The sequence below is a fragment of the Rattus rattus genome, chromosome 2 (assembly GCF_011064425.1).
Source record: "Rattus rattus isolate New Zealand chromosome 2, Rrattus_CSIRO_v1, whole genome shotgun sequence".
Classification (NCBI taxonomy): domain Eukaryota; kingdom Metazoa; phylum Chordata; class Mammalia; order Rodentia; family Muridae; genus Rattus; species Rattus rattus.
The window spans coordinates 37,898,177-37,913,619 of NC_046155.1; the positions used below are offsets into that span (position 1 = coordinate 37,898,177).

Below are 15,443 nucleotides of genomic sequence, written 5' to 3' on the forward strand. Positions count from 1 at the left end.
TGGAAGTTGAGGGCCTTTCCCTGTAGCTTTTGTTAGAGGTGGTGACTTTCTCATTCTCCTCCTCCTTCCCCTGGGGGCAGGTATCTTTAAAGTTTTTGCCATAAAAGATTTGTGCCTTAAAATTTGTGTCAGTATACATTTTACACACACTGTACTGTGTATATCCTTCTGCAGCATACCTTTTGTTCTCTTCTTTGTAATTTTCATGGGTGTGGGTGTTTTGCCTGAATGTGTATCTGGCATCATCTGTATCCCAGGTACCTACAGAGGCCAGAAGAGGGAGTCAGATTCCCTGGACCTGGAGTCACAGATCACTGTGAGCCACCATGAGGGTGCTGGAATGAAATCCAGGTCCTCTGAATGAGGACCCAGTGTTCTTAACTGATGAATCATATCACCAATCCAAACATGCATTCATTTTTTATTGCTAGTTTTCTGAGACTTCTTTATATTGGGAGACCTAGGTCAAGTTCATCCATTTTAATTCCACTATAGTATTTGATTAATTGAATGTACTGCAATTTTGCCTTTGCTCTCATGGATTTCGTTGACTGCCAGTTTCTTGTAATATAAAGAATACTGCTGCAAGCATTTATGGCTGCACCACTCTGGATATATTAATACAAGTGAAGGGCGCTTCCATATAGGACTAACCAATGATTTCTATCTGTTTATCAGCCTCTCTCATATCACCTCATTCCATAATATGACCACCTTAAAGGCCAGAGAAAGCAACACACTTAGCCACTTTATGCAGACATGCTGGAAAGCTTTGCTTTAAAGCACTGGTCTTCAAATTAGAGTGCATGCACCTAGCCCCTCCCTAATTATTTACATGCACATGCACACCTCAACACACACTTACCTACTAAACATGTGCACATACACACCCAAACATGAAGAGTTTGAATTTGGATGATTTAAAGAAGCTAGTTTCCAAGTTCTATGACTGATGTGCCCGAGAAATCACATATACCTTTGGAATAGAATGTGGTAGAAAAGACCAATTATTAAACACCGATTTATTGGTTTATTTAACGATTTGCTTAAAGCACTATCCCTGCTGGTTATCACCAAGCACGGATTCATTTTGCTACCTAGAGAAGATGCTAAAAACAATAGGTCGTTGCCCTTAGCAACCTGACCCTGAAAGCCTACGCCAGTCAACTGTCATACCATATGCCTTTGAAAAGCAAAACGCTAATGGCCACTTATGCTTCTGGGAAGTTCCACTTGTTTGTCTGCTTACCCCACCTTGTGGTTTGAGAGTATAGAGTGAGGATGCAAGCTAGACTTGAGATAAAGCCTTTCAGTAGCTCTCCCCCGGCGCTTCAGTCCACTGGTGACATCTCCTATCTTCTAATCTCATTAGTGTTGGAGAGACTTATTCAGTAGCTTATTCTAGAGAGCTTTCCATATTACCTCGCCATTTCACCATCTTTTATACTGATAACAAGAAGTATTTGTTCCTCAGCAAAGTGGTTCACTATTGCAGTTCTAACACTTGAAGGAATGAAGTAGGAGGATTGCAAATTTGAAGCCAGCAGGGCTACATAGCAAGACGTCATTTTAACAACAGAACACAATTACGGTTTTTTTTTTGTTTGTTTGTTTTTTTGTTTGGTGGAAATTGAATGAAGCTCTCACTCCCTACCCCATATGTGTGTATATCTGCACATTTTTTACATATGTATAGGTGTGTGTATGTACACATATGTAATCCTGATTTATAATCTGGACATCCTGATTGAATTAGAAGTGGCAGGCTGACCTAAGAATGCTTTAATTTCAAATGTTTTGTAGACTGGAGCATCAGGACTTTTTTGGTTTAAGTGTATGATTTCACCTATTTTGTCTCCCATTTGCCAAAGAACATAACCTCCTTGAATCATCTGAGATTAAAACACATAAAAAAGTATGGAGGAGCTTTGAAGTGCACTAGTATCATATCTCACCTAAGCAAGGGACTCTTGAGGATGTCTCAGTCTTTGATCACCTAAGAAGGCATGCTGGGAAACTGCAGCTTTGAGCACCAATACCCTACACTGAAGAATGAGAGGCTACTCTTAGTCACTAGGCTCTTGTGTTGAGCCACTTGTATTATTTCAGGTTTAAATAGGGAAACATGTGGAGATATCTATGTTTACTTCCTATAAAATTAACATCACACTTTGAATAAAAGAAATATATTGGAAATGAGCTTATGTTTTACATTTTCTTGAGTGTTTATTCAGGTTTGTAGAAGAAACATTTCTTTTACATTGAGAAAAATACTTGGACATTATAAGTTCATACACATTTTTTATTTGGACTCAGCTCTCCCGTTCCTGGTTACTTATCACCTCTTTTCATTTGTTCATGGTTACCATGCACTTATTTGATTTATATAAACAGTTGTCTATATTATTTTCTGCTGCTTAAAAATCCCACTAATGCACTATGGGTAAGCCTTGCATAACAGCCACTTTCCCTTTATCTGCCTTTAATTTGCAGTGAACTCTGTTTTATTTTAGAAATAAAGAATAATTATTACCGAGTCTATAAACTGAATGAAAAAAATCAGCTGATTATTGCTTTTATTAAAATATTAATTTATGACAAAACTATACATTTAATAATTGCTTATTACTGTTTGTAATGCATTTCCTTCTAGCAAACAGTAATTTAGCAATAATTAATTTAAAAGGATTTGTGATATTTTATTTGCTACTTAAAAATTAATGATAATTTTTAAGTATGGAAAATTAATCTTAACTATTTTAGTTACAAGAAAACAAAATTTTATAAATTTCACTCCATGTAGATTTTTACAATAGAGATATAATAGAGTAATAAATAAAAGACGATCAAACATAAATACATTAAGATAAACCAGTGGGAAAGTGGAACATTGAAGAGATGCTTGAGGGTTTTTAAAATAAATTGTGAGTGGTTGACCCTGAAAACATATAAAAGTAATCTTATGCAGAATGAGTATGTACCATTTAGAAATGCATGCATGTATGCACACACACACAATATATATACATATATATACATATACATATACATATATATATTACTGATGCTGTGGTGTAATTACAGACAGGAGCCTGGCATAGTTGCCCTCTGAAAGGCCCAACAAGCAGCTGACTAAGACAGATGCAGATTCTTACAGGCAACCACTGAAGTCAGGGATCCCTGTGGTTGAATTAGGGAAAGGCTGGAAGAAGCTGAGGAGGAGGGCGGCCCCATAGGAAGACCAGCAGTGTCAACTAACCTGGACCCTGAGATCTCTCAGACACAGAGCCACCAACCAGGCAGCTACACCAGCTGGTCTGGGGCTCCCAACGCATATACAGCAGAGGACTGCCTGGTCTGAACTCAGCAAGAGAAGATGTGCTTAAACCTGGAGAGATTTGAGGTCCTAGGGAGTAGGGAAGCCTGGTGGAGTGTGTGTGTGTGTGTGTGTGTGTGTGTGTGTGTGTGTGTGTGTGAGACATCCTCTTGGAGATGGGAAAATTTATCTTATTAATAAAATAAAATAAAATAAAATAAAAATAACTTGTGAATGGTTGGCTCTGAAAACATATAAAAGTAATCTTATACAAAGTAGGTAACATTTAGAAATGTGTGCATGCACACGCATACACAAATACACACACAGACACAGATACACAAACACACACACATATACACACAGACACATACATAAACAGACACCACGCACGCACACACATACACAAGACACACACATGAACACACACGCAGATGCATACAGACACACATACACACATAGACACACACAGACATATTCACACACACAGACACATACAGACACACAACATAGCAATGAAAGAAGAGGCCGTGGGTTTGAGAGAGCAAGTACGTGGTGTGTAGGAGGGCTTGAAGGGAGGAAACGGAAGGGGATGATGTAAGTATATTAAAATCTCAGAAATACAGGTTTTAAAAGGAGACGGTTGTTTGTTTGAAGGGGAAATAGATGACAATAGTTCCCTGATAGTTAGCTGAACGGTCAGTCTTCTGTATCTCTGGGTTCTCTGTTCATGTAATCAAGCAACTTCAAGTTGAAAATATTTGAGAAAAAGTTGGGTCGGTAGTGAACAAAGTCAGGCCCCTTTCACTCATTCTTGTCTCCTGAACACGGTAGTGTGGTACGGATGCACATGGCAGTCCCACTGCTCTGGGCATTACAGGTGGTCTAGATTACTAAAAGTCCATGAGAACACGTGTACAGGCCATAGGAAAACACTAGACCATTTAGGCAGAGAACTTGAGTATTGCAGGTTTTGTGACCCTAGGCATTCCTGGAATTAGTCCTGGAAAAATTCTGAGACTTAATTGTTCTCGTAATCACTCAAAATTATATGTTTTCAAGTATTTCCACTTGTGACTTGTTAAAATTTTGTAAGTAGCTACACAGTTTCTAACGTGTGCAAGGAAGTTTAGGTGCATAACAGTTTCCTAGCGTGCCACAGTGGAATTGCTGGGTGGGGGAATGGGTGTCCTTAAGTAGACGGTGCAGATTCTACGTGACTCTCCCATTTCCCACCCCTCACCCCTGTGTGAGGGAGATCTCTCATTTCCTCACATACTTTCTAGTGGCGGCTTTTATGACTTTGCTCCTCAGAACAGCCTACGCTGGTGTTACCACATGGGCTTTAGTTTGTGTTTCCCGGGCGGCTGAGGAGGTCGGATGTGTATTTGTCATCCATCTTTATTTTCTGTTCGGAAAATTGTCTGCTCACTGCTCTGTCCGTGTTTCTGTTGATTAATACTGATATGTGTTTGCAGTGTAGGGCCCTAACTCTTAGAGCATGTCAACATTTTCGGCTTCCTCGGGGGCTATTTTTCTTTTGCTCTGTCTTCTAATTCTCAATCTAGCTCTCACCTGAACTTATTTTCTTTGACCAAGTGTTCCCACATGGAAATTCTGCTGTCAGGGTCTTTTTACATTTTTTTATTTTTACTTTTTTATTGGATATTTTATGTATTTACATTTCAAATGTTATCCCCTGTCCCAGTTCCTCCAGAAGCTAACTGCAGACTTTTGTTTCTCTGTGAGGTATGGTACTATTCATAGACTTCCAACTACTGCGTGCGTGGCAAGATCTGAGTAAGTCAATGCCAGCGAATAAAAGCATAAAATAAAAGCAACTTGCTACCTTCATACTGATTACTCAACTAACTTTTCTTTTTTCAAATCTGAAATAATATAGAAAAAATGCCCTCTTGAGATTATTCCTCAAGATTAATTGAAATGCATGTAATCCCAGACCAGGTCCTAAGTTGAGTCATTGAAACAGAACTGGCTTACGGAATGCACTGAAAGGTTCCAATTCTCTTTCTGTTGTTCCTTTCACCCTGATCATCAGATCTCTCTTCCTGGTCCCTGGATATCAAACTAGGCACGAAACTTTCCAGTTGCTTTCAGTGATAAAATGATTTCTGTTCAGTGATCGACTTGCTTTAAAGCATGAAAATGTCAAAGGTTGTTCTGTGAGTTATAATTCTTGATGCTGTAAAATTATACTTGACAAGAAGCAAATTGAGAAGGGGCAGATTCATTTCAGCTGACAGGCTGAGAAGATGTAGTGCATCATGGTGAAGGTGTGGCCATAGGAGCACGAGATGCTCTGTTTGCTTTTTCCCTCTTATTGAGTTCAACACCGCTGGGGATTTAGCTCAGTGGTAGAGCGCTTGCCTAGGAAGCGCAAGGCTCTGGGTTCGGTCCCCAGTTCCGGAAAAAAAAAAAAAAAAAAAAAAAAGAGTACAACACCGCAGCCCATGAGATGATGTCACCACATCCAGAGTGGTTTTCCTTTTTCATTGAAGCCTTCCTGGAAATTCTCATAGATATACGTAAAGGCAAGTTTCTACTCGAGCCTAAATACAACCAAATTGATTATGGAGACCAACCACCACAGTCTTCCAGTTGAAAATTTCCAATCCCAGAAGTTTTCTTCTCCCAGCTCAGTCTTAACAGAAGGTTATAACTCAGAGATTTTCAGAAAGAAAGAAAGAGGTGGGCCAGTTACTTCATATATCCCACCCCAGTTATTTTTCTGATTGGAAAGGTGGAATGGTGAAAAGAGTTAGAGTAAAAGGAGAAAGATGGGGGAGGGGAGGGATAAGGGTGTTGTCACTTAGCTAGTGTTTAAATTTCTCATTTGTCGAGCTATGCTAGCACCTCTGGCTTCAAATCTTAACTGTGCCATTGAAGCTCACAAGTACTTTCCCCTGTGTGAAACAGCAACTGCCAAGCATGCTGTTCCTGTTGTCAGACTTTTTTTTAAAAAAAAAAAACTTTGCTTGTATCAGGGGCTTGTCAGCCTAAGCGACGACAACTCATCATGAAGACTGGTATAAAATAAACAACTAAAAAAAAATCACAATACGAAGGAAAATTAGAAAACGCAGGTGAGAACTAAGTATGATAAATCAAACCACCATGATTCCTCCAAAAGTATACAACTCTCTAATAACCGAAACCAGATGATTAAGAGGCTAGGAAAAGATTTTAGAGGTCTGGAGCTGCCTGAGTGCCTAAGAACACATGCTGCTCGTCCCGAGGACCTAAGTGGGATTCCCAGCGTCCATATCAGGCAGCCTGTAGCCCAGCTCCAGAAGGAGCTGACACCTTGGACTCCTGTAGGCACTTGCATTCATGGGCACATACCCTTCCACATACATAATTAATAGTAAAAATAAATATTAAAAATATTTAAGAATCGTATTGAGTGAAGTAAGAAAATCTTCCCAGCATCTGGATGAAAATGTTAGCGAAGCAGATGAAAGGGTTAGTGACATGGAAGAGAAAGTGAAAACCATAGAGGACAAATTCGGCAAAGAAGTTGAGATCATGCACAGGGTCCAAACAGAAATGCAGAAGTGATTGAATTTATAAAAACACCCAACAGTGGATCATTACCATCTAAGAGGAAGCAGGAGGCAGCATTGTTAGGGATGGAACATGAGGCAGAAGCTATATCATATCTTTATATCAATAAAGAAAAAGAAAAGAATAATTCTCAACCAGCCAGAGAATAAATAAAAACAGTAAAATTGCAGGAATGAATGACTTCTCCCGATAATAACCTTAAGTGGTGAATGGCCTCATCCACCACTAAAATGATGCAGAATAGCTGACTGGATTAAAAAACTAGGTCAGTCATTTGTTGTCTCCACAGTACCAACAGGAGAGGAAAATGATAGAAGATAGTTTATCAAGCAAATTGTAGCTGAAAACAAGCTGGCATAGCTGTTCTGATACTTGATAAATTACACGTCAAACCAAAATTAGTCAGGGGTGATACAGAAGGCCATTGCATAAAGAGAACAATTCTGTAAAAGGAAGGGGCAATTGCAGATGTGTACATACTGAATCATGAGGGTGCTGATTTCATAAAACTGATAATAATGACCACAAATTGTCAAAAAGCTCTTGGTTAGGATAATGGTGACATTTACCAGAGCATAATACTATAAAGAGAACCCCCAAATTAAAAGAAAAAAGAAACAAATAATTGCAAATGGAATTCAAGATTTATGCATAATGAATTCAAATCTGTACATTATAACCAAGTTGGCTTCATTCTAGAGATGAATGTTTGTAAATTTAGAGATAAACCATATGCAAATCAGAACATGAATTATAGCACATAAGTACAATTAATGCCAGATGATCATCTTGATAGAAGTCAGAAATTGGCACCTACTCATATATTCACTGCAAACCTAGATTCCCTCGATGCCAGCATAAGAGCACAGTCAACAGCAGTCAAGGATGTATGTCACCACCACAGCTCAGCTATTGCACTGCACTGAGTCCTGAGTGTTCTAACACAGCGGAAGCACAAGACAGTGACCTTAAAGCCAACTTTATGAAGATGATAGAGGTCCTGAAAGAAATCAAGGAAAAGACAAACAAAGAAATGGAGGAAATGAATGAATCCCTTAAAGAAAGCGAAGCCAAGAAAAAACAAACAGTGGAAGGAAATGAATAATACTGTTCAAGACATGAGAAGGGAAATAGAAACATAAAGAATATACAAACTGAGTAAATTCTAGAAATGGAAATTCTAGTGAGGTGAACAGGAACTACAGATTCAGGCATCACCAACAGAATACATAAAATGGAAGTGAGAATCTTAGTTATTGAAGATACAATAAAAGAAATAGATATAGCGGTCAAAGAAAATCTTAAATTTAAAAATTTTCTGACATAAAACATCCAAGAAATCTGGGACACTATGAAAAGGCCAAACCTAAGATAGATACTTGGAATAGAAGAAGAATATCAGCTCAAAGGTCCAGAGAATATTTTCAACAAAATCATAAAAGAAAAAATTCCTAAGAAGGACATGCCTATAAGGGTACTAGATGCTTATAGAACACCTAGTATATTGTACCAGAAAATCCCTTTGCTACAACACCAAAGAAAAGGCCATTGCTGCATAGTAATCAAAGCACTAAACATGCAGGACAAAGTAAAAACTATTAAAACCTGCAAGGGAAAAAAGGCCAAGTAGTGTATAAAGGCAGACGTATTAGAATTACATTTGATTCCTCAATAGAGACGCCAAAACCCACAAGGATATGTACAGATGGGCTGCAGACTCTAAGATACCACAGATGGCAGCCCAGACTACTATATCACTTTCTGTCATTATAGATGGAAAAAACAAGATATTCCATGATAAAATTAAATTCAAAAACTATATATCTAAAAATCCAGTCCTACAGAAGGTACTAGAAGAGAAATTTCAAGCCAAGGAGGTTAACTCACCAATGAAAGCCCAGGAAATTATCTCACACAAGCAAAACCAAAAGAAAAGACACACATGCACACAACAACAACAACAACAACAACAACAACAACAACAACAACCACCATCAATAACAAAATAACTGGAATTAACTATCATTAGCTGTTGATACCTCTCAGTATGAATAGATCCCAATGAAAAGATATAGAATAACACAATGGATGCAAAAACAGAATCCATTCTTCTGCTGCTCCCAAGATACACATCTCAACATCAAATATAGACATCACCTCAGACTGAAGGACTAGGAAAAAGACTTTCCAAGCAAATGGGCTGAAGAAACAAACTGACGTAATTATTCTAACATCTAACAAAATAGCCTTCAAACCAAATTTTATCAAAGGAGATAAAGAAGTACACTTCATACTCATCAAAGGAAAAAAATCCACCAAGATAATATTCAAATTTTCAACATCTATGCCTCAAATGCAAGGGCACCCACATTGTTAAATCTTAAATCACACACCAGTAATCACACACAGGTAGTAGGGGACTTCAATATTTTACTCTAACCAATTGACAGGTAATCCAGACAAATAATACTAAACAGAGAAATAATGAAGCTAACAAATGTTATGAACCAAATGAAACCAAACCTGTAGATATCTGTAGAATATTTCACCAAAGCACAAAAGAATATATTATTAGGAGCCATCTAGGATAGGCTACAACTAGCAAAAGGACTTCCTGGAAGTGGCCCACCATTTTTGCATGGTCTGAGATGGGTGAGCTCAATGGCAAGGAGATGTTATCTCAGGATTGCTTCTTGCCTTTCCTGTCATTATTAAATTCATATACGAATCCCTGGGCATTATCCCATCCTACTGATCAGATTTCCTGCAGATTAACATAAAGATGAACTTTCACAAATTAATGCTGTTTAGATGAATTAATGATTCTGTAGAATTCCTGATTTGATTCAAATGATTTTAGGAAGAAAGTTTTTAAGAGACGGTCTTAGTTGCCTTGCTAGAAAGATGTAACAAAGTTAAAATAAAAAAAGGAATGGGCCCATTTCTCATAAATAGTAAGTAAAGGTTGCATAATAAGAAACACAATGATATTTCATAACCACACTAAAAAGAGAAATAGGCTTGGGTCAAATTTGTGTTCAAGGAAAAACATTTAGGTCCAAAGATAAAGCACAGGCGTGCAGTGTGATAAGGCAAGGCCGTGTAACAACTGCTGCTTTGAACTTATCATGTGTATATTATAATGAAACACTGCTTTGAAGTTAAAATCAAAATCCTTCTGTAACTACTGTTTTATGTAACATTTTATCTAGGAGGTAATTTTTTAAAGTACTTTTTGTCTAAGAAGGTATAAAAAGGCAAGAGAAAAGAAATAAAGCTGTTGGTTGGATGGTTTGGCTTCGAGGAGGACTCGGCCCCATCTACCCACTCACCCATCCATCCATTCACCCATCCATCCATTCATCCATCCATCCATCCATCCATCCATCCATCCATCCATCCATTCATCTATCCATCCATTCATTTATCCAAATGTATATGTCTGTTTGTCTATATGTACATATGTAAGTATGTGTATGTAAGCAGTTTATATGTGTTTATATGTATGTGTATAGGTATGTGTATGTAAACATTCATGCATGCATATACTTGTGGAGTGTATGAAATGGGTGGTTAGGCCAAACAAAACTGAATGTGATAATGTATAAATGAGAATGGGAATTAAAGTGTAAATGTGTCTGTGCATATTTGCCTGTGTAAAAGATCTTAATTCTTTTCCTTTCCTTCCTCTCTGGTTCACCAAGTGTTAACCAGTCATGGTGGTTAGCGTCTGGCTGCCTGGTGAGAAAAGGGAGCACTAGCAATAATTTCTTTACCTAATCTCCCCTGGCCTGGATTAGCAACAACTGTCAATAAATCCAGAGGCCTACAGCTTCTGGTCTCAGAGTAACTAAAGGTCAAGATAGGCATAAGTCATTATAGAAAGCAACCCTACTTTCCCACAAGACTAAACCTTACCTCTGCCTATGCTCTCCCCCCTTGGCTGCTTCAGATCGGACCCACCTCTGGGCTATGCTCCTGGCAATATACCTTCTCAGCACATTACAGAACTTTCTCCAAGACTGACCTGGCACTCAGTCACAAACCAAATCTCAACAGATACAAGAAAATTGAAATAACCCCCTCCACATATGAGACCACCATGGATTAAAGCTGGATTTCAACAACAGAAATCCTACTCATGGAAACTGAACAATCCTCTACTGAATGACTGACTATGGGTCAAGGCAGAAATAAAGAAATTGGAAATTTCTTATAATTCAATGAAAATAACTACCCAACATACCCAAACTTATGGCTCACAATAATGCAAAGAGTTAAGTTCTTAGTGCTAAGTGCCTTCGTAAAGAAATTGGAGAAATCTCATACCAGCAACTTAACAGCACACCTGAAAGCTATAGAACGAAAAGAAGCAAAACACGTGTTGGGGATCGATTCTAATGGTTTGTTTTGATTTGCCTCCCAAATTAAAGTTATGCTTCTCGATGCTGAGGGTCCCTGACCCTAGCTGTCTTTGACTGGTAATAAAGAAACGCCATACAGTCAAAGGCTGAGCAGGGAGATGGAGGTGGGATTGTCTGGGCAAGGGACCAAGAGGGGGAAAGAAGAATAGACAGAATTGCCAGGGGCCACTCCCAACTTGGGTCTGAGGAACCAAAGATAAAAATAGATTTAAAGAATGGTAACTCAGGAATACTGGAGGGGAGTTTCTGATAGCCACTGGGAGGTTTAGAAATGCACAGCCATTGAAGTAGTTAGGCATATTAAAAATTAAGCTGGTGTGTGTGTGTGTGTGTGTGTGTGTGTGTGTGTGTGTGTGTGTGTGCCTTTCATTTATGAATCCATAGCTCTTGGATGGGTACAGAGAGCATGTGGCAACCCACCAGGAGTATAGAGCAGATTAATGATTCACCACTACAAACACCTAAGAGAAGTAATGGCAGGAAATAAACTGAGGACTGAAATAAACAAATTAGAAAAAAAGAGAACAATACAAAGAATTAATAAAACAAAGAGTTGGAAACAAGATAGACAAAAATTCTTATCTAAACTCTGTGAAAGACAGGACATTCAAATAACAAATTCAGAAATGAAAAAGGGAACATAACAATAGAAAACAAAGAAGTCCAAAGATTCCTTAGATCATATTTTAAAAACATATGCTTTATAAAATCAGAAAAAAAAATCTAAAAGAAATGGATAGTTTTCTCAGTAGATACCACTTATCAATGTTAAATAAAGATCAGATAGACAATTTTAATAGACCTCATACCCTTACAGAAATAGAAGCATTCATTAGAAGTCTCTGAACTGATAAAAGCCCAGGGCTAGACAGATTTCATGCAGAATTCTACCAGACTTTCAAAGAAGAGCTAGTGTCAACACTTCTTAAATTATTCCACAAAATAGAAACAGAAGGAACATTGTCAAATTCTTTTATGAGGTCATAGTCGCCCTTGTAGATGTTTTATTTCCTCAGTAGAAGTGATGAGATGAGAGCCATAGTCAAGCTATGCAACCACATGGCTTGGGCTGAGTTTAGAGCATTTCCTAACTATCTCTAGGCTTAGGCCTGGAAGCTTCTAACCTCAATACAATCTCATCTTCTAAGATGACTGATTCAAACTGCCTTCTCTCAGCTTCGGACTGAATTGCTTTACTTGTCCTCACACTAACTGTGGCAATCTGTTCTAATTTTCTGGCTCCTTTTCATTCTCTGGTTTGTACTGTCTTCACCTGCAACTCATCTATGTAAAACTGTCCTGGTAAAATTGCCTCTTCCTCTTCTTCCTCTTCCTTCTCTTCTTCCTTCTCTTCCTGCTCCTCCTCCTCCCTCCAACAACCCCCCTCTATCTGAGCTTCTCTCTTAAGTTGCCTCTCTTCCCTGTCTGTTCTCATTTTGTCTGCCCCTAAATTAGACATAACTTTCAAGAATGGGAGATCTTTCCATCTCCTGACATCTTCTTCAGTGTTTTTCTTCCATGTCTTGAAGATTTTATCACACAAGTCTTTTACTTGTTTGAATAGAATTAACCCAAGATATTGTATATTATTTGAGTTTCTTGTGATAGGTATTAATTTCCTGATTTATCTCTCAGTCTGTTGGTTATTTGTATGTAGGAGGGCCCCTGATTTTGTGAGTTAATATTCTATTTTGCTACTTTTAAAAAATAAAGAAAAATTGGTTCTTTGTGAATTTCACATCACGCATGTCATTCCCACACATCTCCCGCTCCCCTCTACCACCCTTCCACTTTTGCAATCTACCTGCTAATAGAGAAGAAAAATCTTGTGGTGGAAGCTGCTGTATGTCACTGTGTGTCCCACAGTATTCCATTTGCCCACACTTCTTTGCTTGAAAATGTTCATTGTGATGGCTCATTGGTTTGGTTCGAGACCTCTGGCTTCTACTACTCTATCAATACTGGAACCTCACTGGGACTCCTCTCAGATATCCTGTTGTTGCCTTGTGACATGGAGTTCCTGTAGTTTTGAATCTGTAGGACCAGCCTGTTCATGCACTCCAGCAGCTCATCAATGGGATAGTTGTTTGGGTGGGCCAACTCAGAACCCTGAGTTTGGGCCTGAGAGGTTTCTGAATATGGTGTCTTGCTTACCTGATTGCCTGATTGGCCCTTTGTGAGGGTCATGTGCCTCAGCTTCACAACTATCCTGCCTATAGTCCCAGACAGGGTTCTCCTAGTCTCTGGTTTACTCCTTATCCCAGGAGCCTGTCTGGGCCTGCCTGGCTCAGGACTGGTGCTCCTCTGAAGCTTGTGGTCTTTTAGGGAATGTTAGGCTACTAATCATTCAGATGTTCATTGGTCAGAACACTGCGAATAGACATAGCCTCTCTCCTCTCTGCCATCTATGACCAACACGTGACACAGCAGCACATATCATATCTTGCTATTTGGCTGAACTTGTTTATCAACTGTAGGAATTTCTTGGAATTTTTAATGTCAGTATGTATGCTATTGTAGAATTTGCAAGTAAAGATACCATGACTCCTTTCTTTCCAATTTGTATCTCCTTGATCTCCTTCAGTTGTCTTATTGCTAAGCCTTCAAGTACTATATTGAATAGATATAGAGAGAGTGGATAACCTTGCCCTGTTACTGATTTTAGTGGATTTGTTTTGAGTTTCTCTCCATTTAAGTTGATGTTGGCTATGGCTTATTGTAAACTGCCTTTATTCTGTTTAGGTATGTCTCTCTCTCTCTCTCTCTCTCTCTCTCTCTCTCTCTCTCTCTCTCTCTCTCTCTCTCTGGTATGTCTCTTTTATCCCTAATATCTCCAAGGCATTAATCACGAAGGGATGTTGAATTTTATCAAAGGCCTTTCCTCTATCTAATGAGATGATGACGATGTGGTTTTTGACTTTCAATTTGTTTATATGGTAGATTATATTTATCAATTTACATATGTTGGAACATCCCTGCATTTCTAGGTTCAATCCTACAGTATACGGTAGGTGGTCTTTGTGATAGGTTCATTTATTTGACTGTAAGTATTTTACTGAGAATTTTTGCATAAGGAAAATTGGTATGCAATTGTCTTTCTAAGATGTGTCTTTATGTAGTTTGGGTATCAGGATAATTCTGGCTTCATAAAACAAATTGGGCAATGTTCTTTCTGTTCCTATTTTGTAGACTAATTTGAGGAGCATTTATGTTTGTTAACTCTTCTTTGTAAGTCTAGTAGAATTCTGCACTAAAACCATCTTGCCCTGGGATTTTTTTCCTTTGAGACTTTAAAAAATTTTAAATTATATAATTATATAATATTATATATAAACATCTCTATATATTATAATATAAAATATATTCTTTGATTTACCATAAAGGTCCTTTGCATATATATTATTTCTCCAGTTCAGTGTTTTATTAGATTCTGAGTGTGAAAAATGAGTGATTCTCTGTGTCTCTGTTTCTTGTGTCTTTTCTTGGGCTATTTTCCTTCTTTTTGTTTGCTTTGTTCTATTATTATGTGTTAGTTTCTGTTTTTTTATTTTATGTTAGAAATCTTTTTATTTTCTAATCAGAGACTGAAATGAGGTGGATCCAGATGACAGGCATAGAGGGAAGGGAAATCATAATTAGGATAAATTATATGAGGAAAATCTATTTTCAATAAAGGGAAACAAAGTGAAACAACACAAAATCCACCCCCAAACAAAACAAAAGCAACAACAACAACAACAAACCCATAAGTTTTAAACTACTTTAGGAGACACCATGCACTGTGTGTATGATACCTATTCCAGAAGCTAAGTTACATTTTAATACCTTTTAACATTTTTATTCAATAAAATTAAAAAGCATTATCTGACTTTTGTATTTTATGTATAATATGTAACATATTATGATTATGATAAGATAGGAATTTTAGCAGTTATTATTGTTGTAGTTAGTCATTGCACTAATCAGCACATGTGTGGATTATTATGACATCCAACGCCATCACGACTCTATAGCCAGAACAAAGGAGTCAATCAAGTCATTGTTCCAGAGGTCAGAAAAGGGGCCATTTATATCTAAATTTTTAGTTAACTCATGGTATAAAACGTCCCTGAAGATCA

At 37.9% G+C, this 15,443-nt stretch overlaps 1 non-coding gene across 1 annotated transcript; it reads right to left on the reverse strand.

Moving 5' to 3' along the window:
- Positions 1-13,652: 13,652 nt before the first annotated feature.
- On the reverse strand, positions 13,653-13,783 carry LOC116895050. The gene has a single exon (XR_004387233.1). It is a non-coding gene; the product is annotated as a small nucleolar RNA SNORA17 (small nucleolar RNA).
- Between the last annotated feature and the right edge of the window lie 1,660 nt (positions 13,784-15,443).